This window comes from Furipterus horrens, unplaced genomic scaffold (assembly GCF_987537825.1).
Source record: "Furipterus horrens unplaced genomic scaffold, mFurHor1.1.pri manual_scaffold_5, whole genome shotgun sequence".
NCBI lineage: Eukaryota > Metazoa > Chordata > Mammalia > Chiroptera > Furipteridae > Furipterus > Furipterus horrens.
In genome coordinates, this window is record NW_028327175.1 from 96555805 (window position 1) to 96582661 (window position 26857).

The window sequence follows — 26857 nt, forward strand, 5'->3', positions numbered from 1 at the left end:
GTCCTCACTGGGAACATGGAAGTTCCCGAATGCCTGGCTGTAGTCAGGGTTAGGACCTTTGCGTGGGAGAGAGAAAGGGGCAAACAGGGGCTCTGGTCCCGACTGTCATTACTCAGAGACTGAGGGACTAGGCTGCTTGCGCCCCGATCTCCCTCTTTATTGGCCTCTGGGTGTTCCTCCCCCATCACCTTTGGAGAGGTCAGGACGGTTCAGGAACACTGTCCCTCAGCTACTTCAGGGGCTCTCAGGTGGCGGAGGCTAAATCGCCCCCACTGCCTTCTTACCAACGTCTCCAATTCATTGATTTAAGTTCCTTGAAAGCAGATCTTGAAACAATGACTTGGGTGTAGGTCTTTTATTTGGGAGGAGACCCCAAGAAGCACAGGAAAGGTTGTGGGGAGAGGAGGGCAGGGGAGAGAGAAAAGCCAACAAAAGGTGTGCTTATAGCAGGCAGCTGGGACCTAATTTCCTGGGGACCCCAATAGAATATTCTGCAATGAAGGGGGTATTCTAAATCTACCGTGTCCAATATGCTAGCTGCTGCCAAGTGTGGGCTACTGGGTACTAGAAATGTGGCTATGGCAACTGAATAAATGAGTTCCTACTTTTATTTACTTTTAATTAACTGTAGGGTATTTCCTGGGAGGCCAGGGCACTTATTCTCTAATGGGAGACTGTGCCTGGGGTCATCAAGTCCCCTGCATTTCGGGGTGACACCCAGCAAGTTCTCTGGTGTCAGAGAACCCCGGGCAGAGAAGAAAGATAGAAGTAAAAAGTGCAGGTGGGAAGCCCTCCTCATGCCAGGGGCTCTCCAGCAGCAGGTGGACTCAGGTGGGCTGAGGGGTCTAGGCAGGGCATCGTGGACGCGTCAGATTGGCCCATTGCTCACCTGTGTTCTCAGTGCTTATGCCCCACGATGGTCCCTCTCCTGTGAGTATTTTTAATGTCTGTGAGTGTTATTCTTAGCTGTAGGTTTTTCATTATATTCTCTCTTTTCCTCCTTCTCTTTCCCCCCACCCACAATCTCTCCCCCACTTCCTCTCCCCTCCCCTTACTCCTTCCTTCCCCCTCTTCTTCCCATTCTTTCTCTTTCCCACCCTCTCTCTCTTTCTCTCTATTGTGGTAAATATATATTTATATATGAATAATATACATTATTTATATGTGTATATATTATTTATATACATATAAATAATAAAAATGTTCATTTTAAGCATTTTAAGTATACAATTTAGTGGTATTAATTAAATTCACAATGTTGTACAATCATCACCATTATTTCTAAAACTTTTTCTTCATCTTAAACAGAAACTCTGTATCCATTAAGCAATAATTCCTCATTTCTCAATACTGTCAGCACCTGGTAATCTCTATTTTTACTTTCTGTCTCTGTGAGTTTTCCTCTTCTAGATATTTCATATAAATGGAATCATATAACACATGTCCTTTTATACCTGGCTTCTTTCACTTGGCATAATGTTTTTAAGGTTTATCCATGTGGTAGCATGTATCAGAACTTCATTTTTTTTCTTCCATTTTAAAATTTTTATTATATTTTTTCCATTGCCACTTATCCCCCCTATACACTCTGCCACCTCTACCACCCCCACAAATCAGCACATTGTTCCTTGTATCCATAAGTTCTTTCTCTTTTTTCTCAATCCCTCCATATCCGCTGCCCCTCCCCAACCCAGAGCTGTCAGCCTGCTCTCTGTCTATGAGTCTGTCTCTATTTTGCTTGTTAAGGACTTCATTCTTTTTGATGACTTAATAATATTCTATTGTATGGGTATACCACATTTTGTTTATTCCTTCAGCAGATGATAAATATTTGGGTTGTTTCCACTTTTTGGCTATTGTGAATAGTACTGCTAAGAAAAATCCATGTGAACACCCTGGCTGATGTGGCTCAGTGGATTGAGTGTCGGCCTGTATAACAGAAGGTCACCAGTTTGATTCCCAGTTGGGGCATGTTTCTATGTTGCAGACCAGCCCATGAGAGGCAACCGAATGTTTCTCTCACACATCAGTGTTTTTCTTCCTCTCTTTCTCCCTCGCTTCCTTTCTCTCTAAAAATAAATAAATAAAATCTTTAAAAAATATTTTAGAAAAGAACATTTATGTACAAGTATTTGAATGCACTGTCATTACAAAATACTATAGACTCAGTAGCTTAGACAACAGACGCTCATTTTCTCACAGTCTGGAGGCTGAGAAGTCTAAGATCTAGGTGCTGGCTGATTTGATTTTTGGTAAGAACTCTCTTGCTTGCAAATGGCCACCTTCTACTTTCTCACTGTGTGTTCACATGGCATTTCCTCAGTGGACCAATGTGAGAGGTGGGGAGGAGAGTGGGAGAGGGAGAGGAAGAGGATGATGCCTCTCTCTTCCTTTTCTTATAAGGCTGCCAATTCTATTAGATTAAGACCCCACCTTTATGACCCCATTTAATTGCAGGCATCTCCCAAGGGCCCATCTAAAACACCATCACATTGGGGAGTTCAGGCTTCAACATGTGAGGAAACATTGAGTCCCTAACAACCTGCATTTACTTCTTTTGGGTATATACCTAGGAGTGGAATTGCTGGATTATAGAATGGTAATGCTATGTTTAACTTTTTGAGGAATTACCGAACTGTTTTCCACTGTGGCTGCATCATTATACAACTCCATTACATTCTATGAGGGTTTCAATTCCTCTGCATTCTTGCCAACACATCATTTTTCTGAACTTAAAAAAGAAATTGTAGCCATCCTAGTAGGAGTGAAGTGGTATCTCATTGTAGTTTTGGTTTGCATTTCCCTAATAGCTAATAATTTTGAGCATGTTTTCTTGTGCTTATTGTTCATTTTCATTTTTCCAATGGAGAAATGTATATTCAAATCTTTTGCTGATTTTAAAATTGAGTTGTCTTTTTGTTGTTGAGTTGTAGGAGTTCTTTATATATTTTGAGTATAAAACCCTGATCAGATATAAAATTTACAAACACTCTCATTCTTTTCTTAGATCTAAACAAGTTATTTAAAGATTTTAATTGTCCCACAGAGTTTTTAAAAAATGTTTTTTATTGATCATGCCATTACAGTTGTCCCAATTTCCCCCCTTTGTCCCCCTCCACCTGGTACCCCCAATTCCCTCCAGCAATCTCCCGTTAGTTCATGTCCATGGGTTGTGCATATTAGTTCTTTGGCTACTTCGTTTCCTATGTTGTTTTTAACATCTCCCCGTTTATTCTGTACCTCCCAATTTTACTTCATAATCCTTGCTTCTTTCCTCCCATTCTCCCCCTTCCCCCTCCCAACTGATAACCCTCCAAATTATCTCCACATCTACAATTCTGTTTCTGTTCTGCTTGTTTGCTTAGTTTGTTTTTAAGATTCAAATGTTGATTGTTGTGAATTTATTGCCATTTTAATGTTCTTTTTCTTAAATAAGTTCCTTCAACATTTTGTAAAATAATGTCTGAGAAGCACTTTATTTGCCCTTCCATTCTAAATCATAGCTCTCCTGGACAGAGTAATCTAGGTTGTAGGTCATTGCTTTTCATCACTTTGAATACCTCTTGCCAGTCCCTTCTTGTCTACAAATTATATCTTGAGAAATAAGCTGATGGTCTTATGGGAACTTCCTTTGTAGGTAACTATCTGCTTTTCTCTTGCTGTTTTTAATATTATTTCTTTATTTTTAACCTTTGGCATTTTAATTATGATGTGTCTTGGTGTGGTTCTCTTTGTGTCCATCTTGTTTGGGATTCTCTGTGCTTCCTGGACTTGTATGTCTATTTCCTTCACCAAATCAGGGAAGTTTTCTTTCATTATTTTTTTCAAATAAATTTTCAATTTCTTGCTCTTCCTCTTCTTCTGGCACCCATGTGATTTGAATGCTGGTACATTAGAAATTGTGCCAGAGGCTTCTTATTCTATCCTCATTTTTTTTAGATTCTTTTTTCTTCTTGCTGTTCTGATTGAATGTTTTTTTTTTTTTTTTTTTTTTTTTTTGTCGTTGTGTTCCAAATCATTGATTTGATTCTTGGCTTTATCCACTCCACTTTTGGTTCCCCGTAAATTCTTCTTTATCTCACTTAGTGAAAACTTCATTTCTGACTGGGTCTTTTTTTATGCAGATGAAGTACCAAATGAGTTCCTTGAACATCCTAATAACAAATGTTTTGAACTCTGCATCTGATAGATTTCTTATCTCCTTTTTGTTTAATTCTTTTTCTGGAGTTTTGTTTTGTTCTTTCATGTGGGCCATATTTCTTTGTCTCCTCATTTTAGCAGCCTCCCTGTGTTTGTTTTTATGTATTAGGCAGAGCTTCTTTGACTCCTTGTTTTAGTAGCATGGCCTATTATAGAAAAGCACACTGGTAAGTTGGGGCAGAACCCTAGGTAATCACCAGGGCATGGCAACCCATGTGAACCAGGTCTCTGATTTGATGTTGCTCCTCTGTGGTTCTGTGTGGGGAAGACTCAGAAAGGGGAAAATGCTGCTACCTGACCTCTGGAATTTTGTCTGGGAGGAAGTTGGCCCCTTGGCACTCTCCCTGATGCCAGACACTTCAGTTTCTCCCCATATGCTACTGGTGCCCTTTCAGATGCTACCCTAGTGCAGAAGCCCAGAGAGAGTGAGTCTACATAAGTCCTAAGTCTGTTCTGGGCCCTTTAAGAAGAGATCCCTGAGAATCCTGCAGTTTCTTCCATAGCCCCAACCCCCATTAGCTTTTACAGCTAGAAGTTATGGGGACTTATCTTCCTGGCACCGGAACCCTGGGCTGGATGGTCTGCTGTGGGGCTGAGATCCCTCACTCCTGAGTTATTTCTCCTAATTTTTATCCACCACATGTGGGTGTGGGACCTCCCATTCCACATCTCCACACCTCCCCACTTGTCTCTGCACCTCCGCCCTTCCTACCCGTCTGGATGAATATGAGTTCTTTAATTCCTTGGTTGTTGGACTTCCATACAGCTTGATTTTCTGACAATTCTAGGTGATATTTGTTTATAGTGTAGCTGTAATTTTTGTTGTGGTTATAGGAGAAGGAGAGCCATGTTTACCTATGCCTTCACCTTTACTCTCTCATTCTGTGGGTTGTCTTTTCACTCCCTTGATAGTGACTTTTGAAGCACAAAATTTTTAAGTTTTGATAAATCTAATTTATGTATTTTTTTATTTTTACCTGAGCTTTTGCTGTCATATTTAAGAAACCATTGCCCAATCAAGGTCATTAAGATTTTCTTCTAGATTTCCAGCCAAGATGGAGGCATAGACAGACACGCTGCATCTCCTCCCACAACTAGGAAGGAATACAACTGCCTCAAAACTAGAAACAACCAGAAGTTCCAGAAACTCAAACTGCATGGAAGTCCAGCAAACAAAGATACAAAGAAGAAATACTCACCCAGACAGGTAGGAGGGGCGAAGCTGGGGCAGAGAGGATGCGGTGTGCTGGTGGCAGTAGTGGTGGCAGCAGCAAGCCAGTGGAAAGTGCAGTCACACATTTTGAAAAGTCAGGAGGGACACCTAGGGAACATTCTCAGATCCTCGCCAGACCGTGCAGCTCACGGTCCCAGCACCAGGGAAAATCAAGCCTCATTGCTTCTGACTGTGCAAGCCAGTGGGGATTAGGGTGGAGGAAGAAACTGGCAGTCTCTCAGCAGAGTCTGCTTGTTTAGGGGACCCCCATGGTCCTAGAACATCCATAGACCCGCCCACTCTGGGAACGACAGCAAGGGCAACAGCTGGAGGGGCGCCAGTCCCATATGGAAATGAGAGAAGTGCCTGGAAGAGGGGCGAGTGCTGACCAAGCGTCATTGTTTCCTCTCAGACCCCTTCACCCCACACAGCGCCACAATGTGGTGAACCAGGTTGCCCTGTACTGACGAATCCCTAAGGCTCCGACCCTTACAACGTATCAGGAGTGGCAGCTCTACTTAAGACACAGAGGCAAACAAACACAGGAGCCTGTCAGATGAGAAGACAGAGAAGTATGGCCCAAAAGGGGGAATGATCAAGGTTCCAGTGGGAGAACTAAACAACAAGGAGATAGCCAACCTAACAGATGGTGAGATAGCCAATCTGACAGATGCAGAACTCAAAACACTGGTGATAAAGATGCTCACAGGCTTGACAGATATGCTTGAGTAAGACAAATGCATAAGGGAAGAAGTGAAGGCTATGCTAAGTGAAACAAAGGAAAATCTACACAAAGCCAATGGTGAAGGGAAGAAAACCAGGGTTCAAATCAATGATTTGGAACATAAGGAAGAAAAAAACAATACAAAACAATACAGTCAACCAGTACAGAATGAGGAAACAATAATTGAAAAAAAAATGAGGAGAGGCTTGGGAATCCCTGGGACAAGTTGAAACGTGCCAACATCTGAATCATGGGGGGTGCCTGAGGGAGAAGAGGAAGAGCAAGGAATTGCAAACTTATGTGAAAAAATAATGGAGGAAAACTTCCCAAATTTGGTGAAGGAAATAGACATACAAGTCCAAGAAGCACGGAGAGTCCTGGGCGAGCTGGATCCAGAGGGGACCACACCAAGACACATCATGATTAAAATGCCAAAGGTGAAAGATAAAGAGAGAATCCTAAAAGCAGCAAGAGAGAAGCGGAGAGTTGCCTACAAAGGGGTGTCTATAAGACTATCAGCTGATTTCTCAAAAGAAACTTTGCAGGCAAGAAGGGACTGGCAAGAAGTATTCAATGTGATGAAATGCAAGGACCTTCAACCAAGACTACTCTATCCAGCAAAGCTATCATTTAGAATGGAAGGGCAGATAAAGTGCTTCACAGACAAGGTAAAGCCAAGCCATTATTATATGAAATGTCAAAGGGACTTACTTAAGAAAAAGAAGATCAAAATTATGCACCCTAAAATGACAACAAACTCACAACTATTAACAACTGAATCTAAAGAATAAAAACAAAATCCAACTAAGCAGACCAGAATAGGAACAGAATCATAGGTATAGGGATCATTTGGAGGGTTATCAGCTGGGAGGGGGGATTGGGAGAAATGGGGAAATGGTGCCGGGATTAAGAAGCATAATCGGTTGGTACAAAATATACAGGGGTAAGTTAAGAATAATATAGGAAATGGTGAAGCCAAATAACTTATATCCATGGCCCATGGACATGAACTAAGGGGTGTGGGAATGCTGAAGGGAAGGGTGTTACTGGGAAGAGGGAAGCAAAGGGGAAAAAATTGGGACAACTGTAATAACATAATCAATAAAATATACTTAAAACAAAAAGATTTTCTTCTAGAAGTTCCATAGAAATAGTTCTTAAATTTAGATCTTTGATCAATTTTGAGTAATTTTTTGTATATGGTGTAATGTAAAGGTCCAACTTTATTCTTTTGTGTGTGGGTGTCCACTTTTTTTCATCACTGATTTTTGAAGAGACTGTTCTTTCCTCATCAAATTGTCTCACATTCCTTGTCAAAAATCAGTTGGTCATAGTTTTGGGGTTGACAATGATGTGGTTTTTTACTCTATTACCTTGGTCTATATCAGCAATTTTCAACCTTTTCATCTCATACACACTAAACTTATTACTGAAATTATACACACACACACACACACACACACACATATATATATATAAATTTTGATTCATTCACATTGGATGGCTATTGTTGTGTTGGCTGCTGTCATTTTTTAATTTGACAATCTAAGGGAAAGAGGTCAGTGCCTATGACTAAGTAATCAGATATTGCATGCTTTAAAAATTCTTGTGGCACATCAGTTGAAAATCGCTGGTCTATGTGTCTGTCTTCATGCCAATAACACTTTTTTTTTTTTATAATTGTAGCTTTGTAGTAAGTTTTGAAATTGGTAAGTATGAAGCCCTCAAACTTGGTTTTCCTTTTCAATATTGTTTTGGCTATTTGCTGTTCTTTGAAATTCCATTTAAATTTTAGGATGGATATTTTCATTTCTGTAAACTATGTTGTTGGGGGTTTGATAGAAATTGCACTGAATCTGTATTTTGTAGTATTGTCATCTGCTTTGGGTAGTACTGTCCTCTTAATAATATCATGTCTTTCAATCCATGAATGCAGGATACATTTACATTGTTTGTCTTCTTTAATTTCTTCCAGAAATGTTTTGTAAATTTTAGTGTACAAGTATCACACTTCCTTGATTAAACTGGTTCCTGATAGTTTTTTTTACATGATTGTAAATGAAATTGTTCTTTAAATTTCTTTTTTTTGCATTGTTCATTGAAAGTGTGTAGAAAGACACTTTCAATGTGTTGATTTTGTGTGTTGATTTTGTATTTTGTAAACTTACTGAATTTATTAGCTTTTACAGTTGTATGCATGTGTGTGAATTCTTTAGGATTTTCTACATATAAGACCCTATAATCTGTGACTAGAGATAGTTTTACTCCTTCCTTTCCAATTTGGATGCCTTTTATTTCATTTTTCTGCCTAATGGTTCTGGCTTGAACTTCTAGTACTATGTTGAATAGATGTGGCAAAAGTAGGCATCCTTATCTTATCCCTGATCTCAGGAGAAAAGCTTTCAGCCTTTCACCATTGAGTATAATGTTAGCTGTGAGTTTTACATATATGGCCTTTATCTTGTTGAGGAAGTTTCCTTCTATTCCTAGTTTATTTATTTATTTATTTATTGTCATGAAAGAGTGTCAGATTTTGTCAAATGCTTTTTCTGCATCAATTGAAATAAAAATGGCTTTTCCCCACTCCATTCTGCTAATGTGGTGTTTTACATTGTTTGGCTCTCCTATGTTGAACCACTTATGTATTCTGGGGCAAAATCATATTTGATTATGGTGTAAAATTATTTTAATATGCTGCTGAATTCAGTTTGCTAGTATTTTATTGAGGATTTTTGCATCTGTATTCATAAGAAATATCAGTCTGTAGTTTTCTTGTAGCGTTTTTCTCTGGCTTTGGTAACAGTGTAATGTTGGTCACACAGAATGAGTTAACAAGTGTTACCTCCTGTTTGATTTTTTTGGAGATTTTGGAGAAGAATTGTTGTTAATTCTTCCTTAAATGTTTGGTAGAATTCACAAATGAAACCATATGGTCCTAGGCTCTTCTTTGTTGGGAGGTTTTTGATTACTGATTTGATTTCCTTACTTATTATAGGTCTATCAGGTTTTTTATTTTTATTTTTGAGTCACACATTAATTTGTGTGTGTCTAGTAATTCATTCATTTTAGCTGAGTTATCTAATTTGTTGGCATGCAGTTCATAGTATTTTCTTATAGTTCTTTTTGTTTCTGTAAAGTCAGTAAGTAATGGCCATTCTTTAATTTCTGATTTTAGTTATCTGAGTCTGCCCAACTCTTTTTCTTTGTCAACCCTGTTTAAAATTTGTCAATTTTGTTGATCTTTACAAAGAACCAACTTTTGGTTTTGTAGATTCTCTTTATTGGTTTTCTCTATCCTCTATTTCATTATATCCACTCTAATCCCTATTATTTTCTTCTGCTAGCTTTGGGTTTAGTTAGTTCTTTTATTTCTAATTCCTTAAGGTATAGAGTTAGATTATTGATTTGAGGGTTTTCTTTTTAAATGTAGGCATTGATTGCTATAAATTTCCCTCTGAGCACCGCTTTTGCTATGACCTGTAAGTTTTGGTATGCTGTGCTTTCATTTCGTTTGGCTCTAAGTATTTTCTAATTTGCCTTGTGATTTCTTCTTTAGACCATTGGTTATTTAAGATTGTATTGTTTAATTTCCACATATTTGTGAATTTTCCAGTTTTCCTTCTGTTATTCATTTCTATCTTCATTCCATTGTGGTCAGAGAAAATATGATTTCAACCTTTAAAAATTATTAAAACTTGTTTTATGGCCCAACATATGGTCTATCCTGGAGAATGTTTCATGTGCCCTAGAGAAGAATGTGTATTCTGTTATTGTTTACTAGATGGTCTATGTAGGTCTGTTAGGTCTAATTGTTTTATAATGTTGTTCATGTCCTTTTTTCCCTCATTTATATTCTGACTAGATATTTTATTCATTATTGAAAGTGGTGTATTGAAGTCTCTTAACTCTTGTAGAACTGTATTTCTTTTTCTCAATTCTGTCAATATTTTAAGATATTTTTGAGACTCTTGTTTTGTGAATAAATGTTTAAAATTGTTATATCTTCTAGTTGAATTGACTTTTTATTAATGTATAATGCATTTATTTGTCTGCTGTAATAGTTTTAACTTAAAGTTTATTTTGTTTCAAATTAGTATAACAATTCCAGCTATTTTGGTTATAGTTTTCATGAAAAATCTTTTTTCTTCCTCTTACTTTTAACCTACCTGTGTCCTTGAGTCTAAAGTTAGTCAGTCTCTTATAGGCAGTATATAGTTGAATTATTATTATATTTAAAACATTTTTAAATCCTTGTCCAAGGATATGTTTATTGATTTTAGAGAGAGAGGGAGAGATAGAGAGAGAGAAAGAGAGAAAGAAACATTGATGTGAGAGAGAAACATCAATTGGTTGCCTCCAATATGTGCTCTGAATGGAGATTGAACCTGCAACCTGGTTATGTGTCCTGATTGGAAATCAAGCCTGCAACATTTTGGTGTATGGGACAATGCTCCAACCAGGAGCATTGTCCAACTAGGGCTATTATTATTTTTAAAATCCATTTTGCCAATCTCTGCCTTTTGATTGGGGAGTTTAATTCATTTACATTTAAAACAATTACTGTTAAGGAATGATTTCTGCCATTTTCTATTTGTTTGCTGTGTCTTTAAAAAATTTTGTTTTCTGATTTGGTGTTTTCTGATTTTAGCTTTTTCTTGTCTGGGAAGCTCTTTCATCTGTTCTTTGAGTCTATTTTTTTCCTTTTCTCTTTTTTCATTTTTATTATTTTTATTTATTTATTTTTATTTTATTGAATTTATTGGGGTGACATTGGTTACCAAAATTTTATAGGTTTCAGGTGTATGATTCTATAATACCTCATCTGTATATTGCATTGTGTGTTCACCACCCCAAGTCAAGTCTCCTTCCATCACCATTTATCTCCTCTTTGTCTTCCCTATAACCCTTAACCCCCTTTCCCTCTGTGTCTGGGTCTGGGTCTTTTTCCTCATTGCTTCACCATTGTCACCCAGCCTCCCAGCCTCCCCTCTCACAGCTGTCAGTCTGTTCTCTGTATCTATAAGTCTGTTTCTGTTTTCTAAAAGACTTTTTTAGTTTTTAGAGGGAAGGGAAAGGAAGGAGAAAGAGAGGGAGAGAAACATCAAGGTACGAGAGAAACATCCACTGGTTGTGTTTTGCAGGCCCCCAACTGAAGACCTGACCTGCAGCCCAGGCATGTGCCCTGACTGGGAATCAAACCAGTGACCTTTTGGTTCACAGTCTGGTGCTCAACCCACTGAGACACACCAGCCAGGGCTGCTTCTTTCTTTTTGTTGTTGTTGTTAGTTTATTTGGTTCATTAGATTCCAAATATAAGAGAAATCATATGATACTTATCTTTCTCTGACTGGCTTATTTCACTTAACATAATACTTTCCAGGTCCATCCATGGCTAAGTAGTGTTCCATTGTATAAATATACCACAGCTTTTTTATTCACTCATCTACTGCTGGGCACTAGGGCTGCTTCCAAATCTTGGCTATTGTAAGTACTGCTGCAATGAACATAGGTGTGCATATATTCTTTTAAATCAGTATTTTATATGTATTATGGTAATATATTTTAAATATATTCTGGTAATATAGTTTGGTTATATTATCAGAAGTTGGAATCACTACGTTATAAGTAGTTCCATTTTTAATTTTTTGATGAAACTTCATACTGCTTTTCACAGTGACTACACCAATATGCATTTCTATCAAGAGTGCACAAGGGTTCCTTTTTCTCCACCTCCTCACCAACAGTTGTTTGTTGATTTATCAATGGTAACCAGTTGTTTGTTGATTTATCAATGGTAACCATTCTGAAAAGCATGTGGTGATATCTCATTGTGTTTTTAATTTGCATTTCTCTGATGATTAGTAATGTTTAGCACCTTTTCATATTTCTATTGACCATTTCTATGTCCTCTTTTGAGAAGGGTCTATTCAGATCCTTTGCCCATTTTTATTATTTATTTTTTTCAAGGTCAATTTACATTTATTTGCTGATGCTGCTGACTAAACATCAAGTATAGCAGAAGTTAAAGGGTCTGTCAGGTGAAGACATTTTGTAAGAGTAGCTAAAAGTGGTCCATGGAGAGTGACATGAGCAACATCTCAAGCTGAGGCCCTAGTTCTGGGCAAGCAGCTGGTAGGTGGACCTGGACCTTCTGGCCTTGATGGGAGTCTCTGAGGAACTAGTTCTCATACTTGTGTTTAATGTGTTTCCACAGCTTCCCCTGGTTGATATGTTCATAGATTGTGTCCACTTTGAAGTGCAGTTGAAGAACGGGGTGCCCATGATGATGGTAAGGGCAAAGGTGGAGGTTCTATGGAATAGCAAGGAGACAGGGGAGTACAACCTCCCAGTTAATGCGGAACCCACCATGCTTCTCTACTGCCCATGTTGTGACACCACTCCTTTACCCATTTTTAAACTGGATTTTTTTTCAATGGTGTATAAGTTCTTTATAAATATTGAACATTAACCCCTTATCAGATGTAGCATTGGCGAATATCTCCATCCAATCAGTGGGTTGTCTTTTCATTTTGTTGGTAGTTTCCTTTACTGTGCAAAAACTTTTTAGTTTAATGTATTAACCAATCCCATTTGTTTATTTTTAATTTTGTTTCCCTTGCCTGAGGAGATATATCAGAAAAAAATATTGCTACAAGAAATGCCTGAGGTTTTTTATTGCCTATGCTTTCTTCTAGAATTTTTATGATTTCACGTCTTACACTTAAGTCTTTAACCAATTTTGAGTTTATTCCTGTGTATGTGTGAAGGTGCTCTAATTTTAATTTTTTTGCATGTGTTTGTCCAGTTTTCCTCACACCATTTATTGAATAGACTATCTTTATCTCATTGTATATTCTTGCTTCCTATGTCAAATAGTAACTGATCATAAATGTGTGGGTTTATTTCTGTACTCTCTATTCTGTTCCATTGATTTACATGTTCATTTTTTTGGCTGTTTTGATTATTATGGCCTTGCAGTATAATTTGATATCAATAGCGTGATTACTCCAACTTTATTTCTCTTTCTCAAGATCACTGTGGCTATTTGGGGTCTTTTGTGGTTCCATATAAATTTTTGAAATATTTGTTCTAGTTCTGTGAAATATGCCATTGGTATCTTAGTAAATATTATACTAAATCTATAGATTGCTTTGGGTAGTATGGAGATTTAATGATAATTCTTCCTATCTGTGAACACAGCATATGCTTTCACTTATTTGTATCTTCAATTTCTTTTTTCAGTGTCTTATAATTTTCTGAGTACAGGTCTTTTATATTCTTGCTTAAATTTATTCCTAGGTAGGTATTTTATGTCTTTGAAGCAACTGTAAATGGGATTGTTTCCTTAGTTTCCCTTTCTGACAGTTCATTATTGGTGTATAAAAATGCAACTGATTTCTGGATGTTTGTTCAGTAACCTCCTACTTTACTGAATTCATTGATTGGTTCTAGCAGCTTTTTGGTGGAATCTTTAGGGTTATTTACATACAGTATCATGCCATCTGCAAATAATAACAGTTTTACTTCTTTCTTTCCAATTTGGATTCCTTTTATTTTTCTTCTTGTCAGAGTTCTGTGGCTAGGACTTCATACTATGTTGAATAAGAGTGGTAAAAGCAGACATCCCTGTCTTGTTCTTGATCTTCAGAGAGACATTTTTATTTTTTATTTTAAAAGATTTTGCTTATTCATTCCTAGAGAGAGAGGAAGAGAAGGAGAAAGAGAGAAACAGAAACATCGATGTGAGAGATAAATATTGATCAGTTGCCTCTTGCATGTGCCCCAACTGGGGACCAAACCTACAACCTGGGAATCAAACTGGTGACCTCTCACTTTGCAAACCAATGCCCAACCAACTGAGCCACACCATTCAGGGCAGGGAAACCCTTTTAGATTTTGCACATTGAATATGATGTTGGCTGTGGGTTTGTCATATATGGCCTTTATTATGTTGATTTATATTCCTCTATTTCCACTTTGCTGAGGGTTTATATCAGAAATGGATGCTGGGTGGACTTCCAGTCAAGACGGAGGCCCAGACAGACATGCTGCGTCTCCCTCCACAACTAAGAAGGAATACAACTACCTCAAAACTATAGACAACCAGAAGTTCCAGAAAATCGAGCTGCCTGAAGTCCAACAAACAAAGATATAAAGAAGAAATACTCATCCAGACAGGTAGGAGGGGCTGAGCCTGGGTGTAGAGGATGTATTGTGGTGGCGGCAACGGCAGCAGCAGCAGCAGCGGCAGTGGCAGGCTGGTGGAAAGCACAGTCACATTTTTTAAAAAGTAGGAAAGGACACTTGGGGAGCCCTCCTAACACCAGACCAGATCATGAAGCCCATGGTTCCAGCACTGGGGAAAATACAGCCTCATTGCTTCTGACTGTGCCAACCAGTTGGGGTTGGGGTACAGGAAGAAACTGCCGGTCTCTCAGCAGAGTCTTCTTGTTTAAAAGGCTCCCACAGTACTAGAACATCTGCAGACCTTCCCACTGTGGGGACAATGGCTAAGGCAACACCTAGAGAGGCACCAGGCCCATATGAAAGTGGGAGATGTGCCTGGAAAAGGCGCAAGTGCTGAATAGGCAGCATTGTTCCCTCTTAGACCCCTCCCCACCACATAGCACCACAATGTGGTGAAATGGGTCACCCTGTACTGACAAATACCTAAGGCCCCGCCCCTTACAACATAACAGGAATGACAGCGCTACCTAAGACATAGAGGCAAACAAGCACAGAATCCTGTCAAGATGAGGAGACAGAGAAGTATGGCTCAAAAGAGGGAACAGATCAAGGTTCCAGTGGGAGAACTAAGCAATGAGGAGATAGCCAACCCAACAAACCAGGAGATAGTCAACCTAAGAGACGCAGAGTTCAAAACACTGGTGATAAAGATATGCTTGAGTACGGCCAACACATAAGGGAAGAAGTGAAGGCTATGCTAAATGAAATAAAGAAAAATCCACACAAAACCAATCATGAACGGAAAGAAATTGGGATTCAAATCAATGATTTGGAACATAAGGAAGAAAAAAAAACAGTCAACGAGTTCAGAATAAGAAAACAAGAATTGAAAAAAAGGAGGAGAGGCTTAGGAACCTCTGGGACAACTTTAAACATGCCAATATCAAAATCATAAAGGTGCCAGAAGGAGAAGAAGAGCAAGAAATAAAAAGTTTATGTGAAAAAATAATGAAGGAAAACTCCCCAAATTTGGTGAGTGAAATAGACACACAAGTCCAGGAAGCACAGAGAGTTCCAAACAAGCTAGACCCAAGGAGGACCGCACCAAGACACATCATAATTAAAATGCCAAAGGTTCAAGATAAAGAGAGAATCTTAAAAGAAGCAAGAGAAAAGCAGGGAGCTATATACAAAGGGTTGTCTATAAGACTATCAGCTGATTTCTTAAAAGAAACTTTGCAGGCGAGAAGGGACTGGCAAAAAGTATTCAATGTGATGAAAAGCAAGGACCCACACCAAGATTTCTCTATCCAGCAAAGCTATTATTTAGAATGGAAGGGCAGATCGAGTGCTTTGCAGACAAGGTAAAGCTAAAAGAGTTCATCATCATCAAGCCATTATTATATAAAATGTTAAAGGGATTTATTTAAGGAAAAGAAGATAAAAGCTATGAACACTAAAACGACAAAAAACTCACAATTATCAACAACCGATTCTAAAAAAAAAAAAAAAAAAAAATCCAACTAAGCAAATCACAACAGGAACAAAATCATAGGTACGGGGATCATTTGGAGGGTTATCATCTAGGAGGGGGAACGGGGAGAAATGGAGAAATGGTGCAGGAACTAAGAAGCATAATTGGTTGGTACAAAATATACAGGGGAAGTTAAGAATAATATAGGAGATGGTGAAGCCAAAGAACTTAACATGCATGAACCATGGACATGAACTAAGAGGGGTGGGATTGCTGGAGGGAAGGGGTATAGTGAGCTGAGGGGAGCAAAAAGAAAAGGAATTGGGACTACTGTAACAACATAATCAATAAAATATACTTGAAAATCAATACATATGACACACCATATAAACAAAATGAAAGATAAAAATTCCATGAGCATATCAAAGATGCAGAAAAAGCATTTGATAAAATCCAGCACCGATTTCTTTTTTTTAAGTATATTTTATTGATTATGTTGTTACAGTAGTCCCAATTTCTTTTCCCTTTGTTCCCCTCCACCCAGTGACCCCCTTCCCTCTAGTTGTTGCCCCCCTTAGTCCATGCCCATTGGTTGTGCATATAGTTCTTCTCAACATCTTCCTGTCTACTCCACTCCCTCCTACTATGCTTCTTAATTCCGGTACCATCTCTCTCCCTTTCCCCCTTTCCCCTCCTACTGACCTTCCCCCAAAACGTTTCCTATACCTGTAATTCTTTTCCCACTCTTGTTGCCTCCTTAGTTTGCCTTTGTTTCAATTCCCTAGCTTCTGTTGTTGGTTGTTGTGATACTGTTTTCATTTTAATGTTCATAGTTTTGATCCTCTTTCTCCTAAATAAGTCCCTTTAACACTTCATATAACAGTGGTTTGGATCTGATGAACTCCTTCAGTTTTACTTTGTCCTGGAAGCACTTTCTCTGCCCTTCTACTCTGAATGACAGCTTCGCTGGACAGAGTAATCGTGGCTGAAGGCTTTTGCTTTTCATTACTTTGAATATTTCTTGCCAGCCCCTTCTTGCCTGCAAAGTTTCTTTTGAGAAATCAGCTGATAGTCTTCTTGGGACTCCTTTGTATGTAATTCTCTTCTTCTCTCTTGCTGCTTTTAAGATTCTCTCTTTATCCTTAATTTTTGACATTTTGATTATAATGTGTCTTGGTGTGGTTCTCCCTGGGTCCAGTTTTTTTGGAACTCGCTGTGCTTCCTGGATCTATAAGTCTATTTCCTTCCCCAAGTTAGGGAAGTTCTGCTTCATTATTTTTTCACATAATTTTTCAATTTCTACTTCTTCACCTTCTGGCAACCCTATGATTTGGATGTTGGCCCACTTATAGCTGTCCCATAGGTTTCGGAGCCTCTCCTCATTTTTCTCACTTTTTGTTTCCTCTTTCTGCACTGGTTGACTGTTCCTTCCCTGTGTTCCGATCTGTTCATTTGATCCCTGGTTTTCTTTCCCTCACCACTAGTTTCGTATGTGTTTTTGTTCATTGCAGCAGGACTAGCCCTCATTCCTTCTCCCTCTTGTTTAAGATCTGCTGTTATGTCTGTAAGCATTTGTATAACCAAAGCTCTGAACTGTGTCTCAGAAAGATTTCCTATCTGATGAGCCGTTATATTAGATATTTGCTGTCTGGTCAGCTGCGTGATTGGGATCTCTATCATGATCTGTGCCATCCTGACAGTTTTGTGTTTACCTTTGTTTCCCGGGTAAGGCTATCACACTTCCTATGCTATAGGGGCAGAGCCCCATGCACTTGTCACAACTGGGTGACCCTTCTCACCACACCATGACGTTTTGCATGGGGGCTGGGGTCCAAGATGGAGTCCTACCATTCACTCTCTTCTGAGAGACAGGGAGCCTCCTTCTCCATCCCCCCCCCGCCCCCCGGCCCTCACAGTCCAACGCAATGGGGGTCTGCCTTCCCCAGTGTTGGAATCACGGGCTTACGAGTTTGGTCTGCAGCTGAGGGTGTTCTCCAGGCGCTTCTCGCCTCCCCTTAAATATGGGTGTCTGCACTTACCGCCGTCCCATTGCCATTGCTGCAGCTGCTGTCACCAACACTGCTTGACCTCTCCCCCAAGGTTTTGCCCCTCCTACCTGCCTGGACAAGCACCTCCCCCCTATATCTTTGTTTGTTGGACCTCCATGCAGCTGGACTCTCCAGAACCTCCAGTTGTCTCCAGCCCTGAGGCAGTTGCACTCCTTCTTAGCTGTGGAGGGAGATGCAGCATGTCTATCTATGCTTCCATCTTCTGTTTTTATTTTTTAGGTTCAGTTTTTGATAGTTGTGAGTTTGTTGTCATTTTAATGTTCATAGTTTTGATCTTCTTTTTCTTAAGTAGATTCCTTTGTCATTTCATATAATAATGGCTTAGTGATGATGAACTCCTTCAGCTTTACCTTGTCTGGGAAGCGCTTTATCTGCCCTTCCATTCTAAATGATAGCTTTGCTGGATAGAGTAATCTTGGGTGTAGGTCCTTGCTTTTCATTACATTGAATACTTCTTGCCATCCCCTTCTTGTCTGCAAAGTTCCTTATGAGAAATCAGCTGATAGTCTTATAGGAACACCTGTGTAGGGAATTCTCTGCTTTTCTCTTGCTGCTCTTAGGATTCTCTCTTTATCTTGAACCTTTGGCATTTTAATTATGATGTGTCTTGGTGTGGTCCTCCTTGGGTCTAGCTTTTTTGGACTCTGTGCTTCCTGTACTTGTATGTCTATTTCCTTCGCCAAATTTGGTAAGTTTTCCTTCATTATTTTTTCACATAAGCTTTTGATTTCTTGCTCTTCCTCTTTTCTTTCTGGCACCCTTATGATTCGGATGTTGGGTACATTTAAAGTTGTTGCAGAGATTCCTAAGTCTCTCTTTTTTTTTTCATTTCTTGTTTCTTTATTTTGTACTGGTTGACTATTTATTTCTTCCTTATGTTCAAAACTGTTCATGTGAACCAAGGCTTTCTTCCCTTCACCATGGGTTTCATGTGGATTTTCTTTCACTTCACTTAGTATAACCTTTAGTTCTTCCCATATGCATTTGCTGTACTCAATCATGTCTGTAAGTCTGTGTGCATTGTTATTACCAGTGTTTTGAACTCTGTGTTTGTTAGGTTGGCTATCTCCTCATCTCTTAGTTCTACCACTGGAACCTTGATCTGCTCCCACTTTTGAGCCATACTTCTCTGTCTCCTCAATTTGACAGCCTCCTGTGTTTGCCTCTGTGTCTTAGGTAGTGCTGTCACATCTGTCTGGATGAGCATTACTTTTTTATATCTTTGTTTGACATCCATGCAGTTTGATTTTCTGGTAGTTCTGGTTGTTTTTAGTTTTGAGGTAGTTATATTACTTTTTATGGTTGGGGAGGGAGGCAAAGCATGTCTACCGAGCCTGCATCCTGGCCGGAAGTCTGAGGTGGGTCTCTTATAGCAGCATATATATATGTCTTATTTTCTTATCCATTCAGATATTCTATGTCTTTTGACTGAAACATTTAGACCACTTACATTAAAGTGATTATTGATGGGTACTTACTTATTGCCATTTTATTATTTTAATTTTCTTCTTATGTTTATTTATTTATTTGTTTGTTTGTTTGTTTATTTTTAGAGAGAGGGGAAAGGAGAAAGAGAGGGAGAGAAACAACACTGTGTGGTTGCCTCTCACTCGCGCCCACAACTGGAGACCTGACATGCAACCTAGTCATGTGCCCTGACTGGGAATCGAACCAGCAACACTTGACTCGCAGACTGATGCTCAATCCACTGAGCCACAGCAGCCAGGGTTTTCCTCTGTTTTTGTTGTTGTTGTTCTCCTCTTCCTCCTTCATCATCATTATCTTATTCTTCTCCTTCTCCTCCCCCTCCCCCTCTATACCCCCACCCCCTCCCCCTCCTTCAAGACTTTAACATTTCTTGTAATACTGGTTCAGTGGTAACAAACTTCTTTCACTTTTTCTTGTCTTGTTCTTTATTTCTCCTTCAATTTTAAATCAAACCTTGTTGGCTAAAGTAGTTTTGGTTGTAGGTCTTTACTTTTCATCACTTTGAATATTTCATGCCAGTCCCTTCTGGCCTGAAATGTTTCTATTGAGAAATCTGTTGATAGTCTTATGGGAACTCCCTTGTAGGTAACTATTTTCTTTTGTACCTTTTAAGATTCTCTGTTTGTCTTTAACCTTTGGCATTTTAATTATGATGTGTCTTGGTGTGGGCCTATTTGAGTTCATCTTGTTGAAATTTTCTGCACTTCCTGGACTTAAGTGTCTCTTCCCTTCACTAGGTTAGGAAACTTTTTATTAATTATTTCTTCAAATAGATTCCAATCTCTTGATCTCTCTTTTCTCCTTCTTGTACCATATGATATGAATGTTGGTATGTATGAAATTGTCCTATAGGTCCCTTAAACTGTCCTCATTTTTAAAAAATCTTTTTTTTCTCTGATTGGGTGTTTTCTGCTACCTTGTCTTGCAAATCACTGATTTGATTCTCTGCTTCCTACAACCTACTCTATTCCTTCTAGTGTATTCTTCATTTCAGATAGTTTTTTAAAATGGTTTCTATGTTCTTTTTTTATTGCATTGTAGTCTCACTAAGTTCTTTGAGCATCCTTATAATTATTTTTGAACTTTATATCTAATAAAGTGCTTGCCTCAAGATTTTTCCTGTTTTTTTTTTTTTTTTTTCTTTCATTTGGGGCATGTATCTTTGTCTCCTCATTTTGTTTGCCTCTTTGTCTTTGTTTCTATGTATTAGGTAGATCTGCTATGACTCCCAGGTTTGGTAGGGTGGCCTTATGTAATAGATGTCCTGAGGGCTCCAGTGGTACAGTCTCCTTAATCACCTGAGTTGGGTGCTCTAGAATGATCCTTGTGCGAATTATGTGGGCCCTCTTGTTGTAATTGAGTCTTGATTTCTATTGGCCCATTTGTGCATGGGTTTGACCCTCAGGCTGGCTGACTGAGGATCAGCCCTGACCATGATGTATAAGCTGGTGTGTGGGTGCTGAACACAGGAAGGGAAATTCAACTCAGAAGGGTCTTGTGCCTGCCAGATCTCCCTTTGGATATCATACTTGTAAAGCTTATTGGATCCTTCTCTGATGTTGTCTGAAGCTGCCACTGGGTGTGTTGGTTCTGGGGCTTTTTGGGAGGGACTCTGACTCAAGCCAATGTCAGAAACTGCATGTGACTGGCCCTGAGCAACCTGTTTGGAGATACAAAGTGATCCACAGTTTGTGACTGCCTCTGATGGGCCTGAGTGTTCATGGGAAGTAGCAAGCTGTGCAGCAAGCCAGCTTTCACCACACTTGGACCAGGGCAGGTCAGCAAAGTCCCAAGGCATCCCGAGATCCACCTTTGCCTGCCTTCACCTGCCAGCTGCCTGTTATGTTCAGTCACTGAAAGAGCCTCTGGAGGTACTTGAGTTACATGAGGTAAGTTCTCAGTGAATCACCAAGTAGAGGTGAGTTGTGTTCACCAGACTGATGATACAGGTTCAAACTCGATGCCCTCACTGGGTCTGAGGCCGCTTAGCAAATGTTCCAGGGCATACCAACTTTAGTATCCACCTGCTGGGCACTCACACAACTTTGTGGTGTGGCAGGGTCTCAGTGGGTCATCAGGATGAGGCCAGCAGAGTGTATTGGGCCCAACAGACTAAGATTTGGCTGTGTGAAGGGAGGGCTCTGCACTTGTCATGCATGCAAGGGAACAATGGCCCTCATCCTAGAGCCATACAACTCAGTCTGTCCCTGATTCTGTGGGGAGAAGCCCGAGCTCAGCAGGGCAGAGCCATGGGGAGTCAGGAAGGTGGGGACACCAGGAGCCTAAAGAGTGGGGCTAGGGGATCTGCCATGAGGGGGAAATACCAGTCCGATTCACAGGAAAGTGGGGAGAGAAATGGCTCTCACCCCACAGCCACACAACTCATTCACTGACACCCCCTGAGTCTGCCCAGACCTCTACACCCTGGCCCAGGCATCTGACTTCTCAGCAGGGTGCAAGCTTTGCAGGCTGGGGCAGTAGGGAGTCCAGAAGATTGGGCTGTCGCTTTCCCCCAGGCTGATGCCATAAGGAGGGGAGTGCTTCACCCAGGAAAGATGGCATTTGTGGTGTGGGAAAATGATCAGCACAGGGATCCTGATGGCTGTCCCTTCAGCTCTCTACTCAGAGGCATGAACCCCAGACTCTACTTACATGACTCTAGTCTGCTTCAGCCTCCCTCTGCCAGAGCCCAAGGTGAGTGTCTGTGAATAAAATTTTGTGAGTCGGCCCCTTAAAAGGGTACCTGTGTCTCTAGCAGACTCCTGTCACTCCCTGCTGAAGGAAATATTTGTTGATTTTCAGTCAGATGTTATTTTCACAGTGGGCACCTCTTCTTGGTTCTGGTGCTCTGGGATGGGGAGCCTGGCTTGGGTTCGAAACCTCACACTTCTTGGGGAATCCCTTGCAGCTGAGGTATCCCTCTGGATTCTCAGCCTCCGTCTATGGGAGTGAGGATGGCCTTTTTTTCATCTCCACCCATCCTACCCGTCTTGATGTGGTTTCTTTTGTAAATCCTTGGTTATAAGACTTCTTTTCAGCTAGTCTTCAGTTGTTTATTCAAGTTGCTTACTCTATATTTTAGTTGTAATTCCAGTTTGTTCCTGGGAGGTGAAGTAATATTCACCTACTCTGCCACCATTTTGGATCCTTGCTGTTTTCCACATATATATTTTTTGTTCCTCAGTTCCTTCATTATTGTTTTTTCTGTTTAATTGATTTTTTTGTAGTAAAACGTTTTAATACCCTTCTCATTTCCTTCTGTGTATATTTTAAATATATTTTCTTAGGAGTTACCATTGGGGTTACAATTAACATCCTAAGTTTATAATATTAGTTTGAATTGATATCAACTTTGCTTCTATAATATACAAAATCTCTGCTCCTATAATGGTTCCATCGCCTTCACCTTTATATTATTGTCACAAATTACATCTCCTCAATGTGTGTCCATTAATATAAATTTAGAAGATTTTAAATGTTTTTGTCTTTTAAATCATATGGGCAATAAAGAAAGAGGTTATAATCCAAAATTATAAAAACATTGACTTTTTCATTTTCCTATGTTGTTACATTTACTAGAGTTTTTAAAATTTCTTCATATGGCTTCAGATTTCTGCCTGATGTCCTTCAATTTCAACCTGAAGACCTGTTTTAACATTTCTCATAGGGCAAGTCTGCTAGCAATAAACTTTTTGGGGTTTTGTTTAACTGGGAATGTCTTAATTTTACATTAATTTTTTAAGAATGGTTTTGCTGGGTATAAAATATTTGGTTAACAGTTATTTTTCCCCAGCACTTTAAATATATAATTCCTCTCATCTTTGACCTCCATGGTTTGTGATGAGAAATCAACTGTTATTGTGGGTCTCTGCTCTGTCTCTCACTGCTTTCAAAATTCTGTCAAGAATCTTTGTCTTTTGATTGTTAGTTATAATTTATCTTGGTATGTTTTTTTTGTTTACCTTACCACGTGGTTTTTAGTTTCTTGGGTGTGTAGATTCATGTATTTCATCAAATTGGGGAAGTTTTTCACCATTATATTTTAAATATTCTTTCTGCCCATTCTCTTTCTCCTTCTGGAACTCTCATAATGCATATGTTGATCGGCTTAATGGTGTCACAAGGTCTTTTAGGTTCTGTTCAGTTATCTTCAATTTTCCTGTCTTCAGAGGTGCCAGTTTATTTTTCTGCTTGTTCATATCTACTGCTGAAGCCCTCTAGTAAATTTTTTTGCATTAGTTACCATACTCTTCAGCCCTAGAAGCTCTATTTCATTTATTCTACCTCTTTGATGGTCTACTTATGTTGTTAATATATTGTTTTCCTGACTTCCTCAGTTGTTTGTTCATAGTTTTTCTTTGCTCTTTGACCATATTTAAAACAGTATATTTAAAGTCTTTCCTAGTAAATCTAATGTCTGGACTACCTCAGGGATTGTTTCAGTTGAACTTTTCCCCTATGAATACTATACTTTCCTGATTATTTGTATGCCTTATAATTTTTTTTGAAAACTGGGATTTTGAATATTATAATGTAGTACCTTTGGAAATTAGATGTTCTCTCTTCCTCAGGGTTTGTTTGCTTTTATCAATTTTGATGTCCATTTGTTTATGAGTTTTCCAAACTATTTCCGTGAAGATTGAATTCACTGTTGTGTATGGTCTCCAAGTCTTTGTTTCAGTATTTCGGTGGCCAGCTAGTGACCTGAGAGAGATTTCCTTAAGTACCTGGAGCCAAAATAATAAATTAGTACTCTTTCAGTCTTTGTAGTTTGGCTCTGAGTTGGGAGCATTCCTTCAATGCTAAGCCATGTTGCCTATATTTCTGTTTTAGCCTTCACCTTCTACTTGTGTGGAGACCACAATCACCAGAGGTGAAGTCAAGGGATATCTCAGGTCTTTCTAAGCATGCTTTCTATCCTGGGCATGCACACGGTACTCTATTTTTCCCAGAATGTGCAGTGACCCTTTGGAGTCTTATTTCCTTGATAACCTTCTGTGTCTCTTTCTCCACAGGCTTTTGGGTATTGTAGGCAACTTGTCTGATCTGCCATTCTTTGTGTGGAGTGTGTATGACTTTAAATCTTTCTACAAATGCTGCTGCTGCCTGGAAAACCATGCCAGACTGGTGAGGTGGAAGGACATTAAAAAAGTTAACCTCTGAACCTTCCCTTTGGAACTCACCAAACATTTTTAAAAACCATACAATTACAGTTTTTTTAAAGAATAGGGTCTATATTAGCCCCCTGGCACCAACAAACTACATCAGAAGTGCAGGCTACCATCCCCACAGCTGCCACCATGCCAGGAAATGAGGAATAAGAGCAAGGTGGGAAAAAATGCCACAATGTTCTTTTACTGAAATTCAGTTTTCCTTTTTTCTTCATTAAGCATCTTCCTTGTTGCCACAGCTTTTGGATTTAAAATCTGATTAAGTCTATCTTTGCCAGCTTATGGTTGTTTCAGTGGAGAGACTGATAATTGAAATGTCCTATGCCACCATTTTCCATGATGTCACCTGGTCTCTCTGTTTTCTTAACTTTACATTTTTTATTGAGTTAAAATTTACAAACAGCAACACGTGTAAATTTTAAGTGTATGGCTTGATCAGCTTTACATATGCAGGCACTCATACTGCTTCCACTTAGATCAAGACATAAAATGTTTTCAGTTCCTCAGAAGATTCCTTCATACCCCTTACAGGAGACTGACTTACTCTCTCAGGTAACCATTATTATGACCTCTATCACTTTAAGCTAGTTTTGCATGTTAGAATTTTAATATATGGGATTAGCAGTGGGTACACCTCTGAATCTGGCTACTTTTGCTCAGCCTAATTTTGGGTTTCATCCATACATGTAGCTGAAGTTCAGTCTTTTAAAAAAATTACTGAAACATGCTGTTGAGGTCAAAACTAAGTACCTTGAGCATCCTTATAACCAGTGTTTTCAACTCTGCATCTGGTAGATTGCTTATCTCCATTTTGTTTAGCTCTTTTTCTTCCTTTTTTTTTCCCTTAAAAAAATTTATTGAATTTATTGGTGTGACACTCATTAATAAAATTATTGATATGTTGATTACTAGTTCTTTTTCTGGAGTTTTGATCTGTTCTTTCATTTGAACCATGTTTCATTGTCTCCTCATTTTGGCAGCCTCCCTGTGTTTGTTTCTATGTATCAGGTAGAGTTGCTATGACTCCCTGTCTTGGTAGCATGACCTAATGTAGTAGGTATCCTGTAGGATCCAGTGAAATAGCCTCCCCTATCACTCAAATTGGGTACTTGAGGTGCACCATTCATGTGGGCTGAGTACACCCTCCTCTGTAGTTGAGCCTTGATTTCTGTTGGCTGGTCAATGGGAGGGATTTACTTCCCACTGGCTGTGATCACTGACCACCAACCTCCACCACCCATGGAAGATCAGCTGTGCAGGGGCAGGGTGGTGCTCTGACATGGTCTGTAGCTGTTTACTGAGTCTGTAGATGTTTACTGAGTGTGTAGGTTGTGGGGTTTCCCAGGTGGTGCAGGCCAAAGTCAGGCCCCACCTGGGTTTTGCCCATAGCCACCCTGCCTGAGGTATAAAGCAGTCTGAGCTGGCTGCTACTTGTGCTGGGCCTAGAGATTCCCATCCAAAACCAAGCTGTGAATCTAGGCTGGCTGCTGCTAGTGCCAGAACAGGGGCCACTTAGCAAGAGGTATGATGGCTGGGGGCTCACTGAGGCTGGCTGTTGTTTGTTTGATAAGGTTTAGGAAGTTGTGAAGCATGAGCCAAGACCAACAATTCATATTGGAAAGTAGCTTGGGTGGTCCTGTAAGTTGGGTGGAACAGAGTCTCTGGGGATCTCCAAGGTGGGGCAAACAGTGTTAGCCAGTTTAATGGAGTCTCAGATATGGCACCAGCCTGCTGGCTCTGTGGCTCTGTGGAGAGAGAATTCAGAATAGGGACAATGGCCTCTGTCTGCTCTTCTTTCTAGGAGAAATCTGTCCCCCAGCTCTTGCCTTGAGGCCAGACACTTCAGCTTCTCCCTGTATGCCACTGGTGCCTTTCAAGCTGCTACCCTGGTGCAGGAGCTCAGAGGGAGTGAAAGTGAGTAAGTCAGAATGTGGGTTCTTTAAGAGGAGCTGCTTGGGACTCTAGTAGTTTCTTCCACTGATTCAATCCCCTCTGGGTTTTTTAAAAAGTATATTTTATTGATAATGTTGTTACAGTTGTCCCAATTTTTTCCCCTTTGTTCCCCTCCGCCCAGTACCCCCGTTCCCTCAGGTAACCCCACCCACCATAGTTCATGTCTATGGGTCATGCATGTAAGTTCTTTGGCTTCACCCTTTCCTATATTATTCTAACATTCCCCCATCTATTTTGTATGAACCACTTTTGCTTCTTAATCCCTGCACCATTTCTCCATTTCTCCCCCTTCCCCACCCCCAGTTGATAACCCTCCAAATAATCTCCATACCTATGATTCTGTTCCTATTCTGGACTGCTTAGTTGGATTTTGTTTTT

General features: G+C 39.6%; 1 pseudogene; it reads right to left on the reverse strand.

Moving 5' to 3' along the window:
• Window positions 1-12315: 12315 nt before the first annotated feature.
• Window positions 12316-12506, reverse strand: LOC150009112 (cytochrome b-c1 complex subunit 9 pseudogene; annotated as a pseudogene).
• Window positions 12507-26857: the final 14351 nt, after the last annotated feature.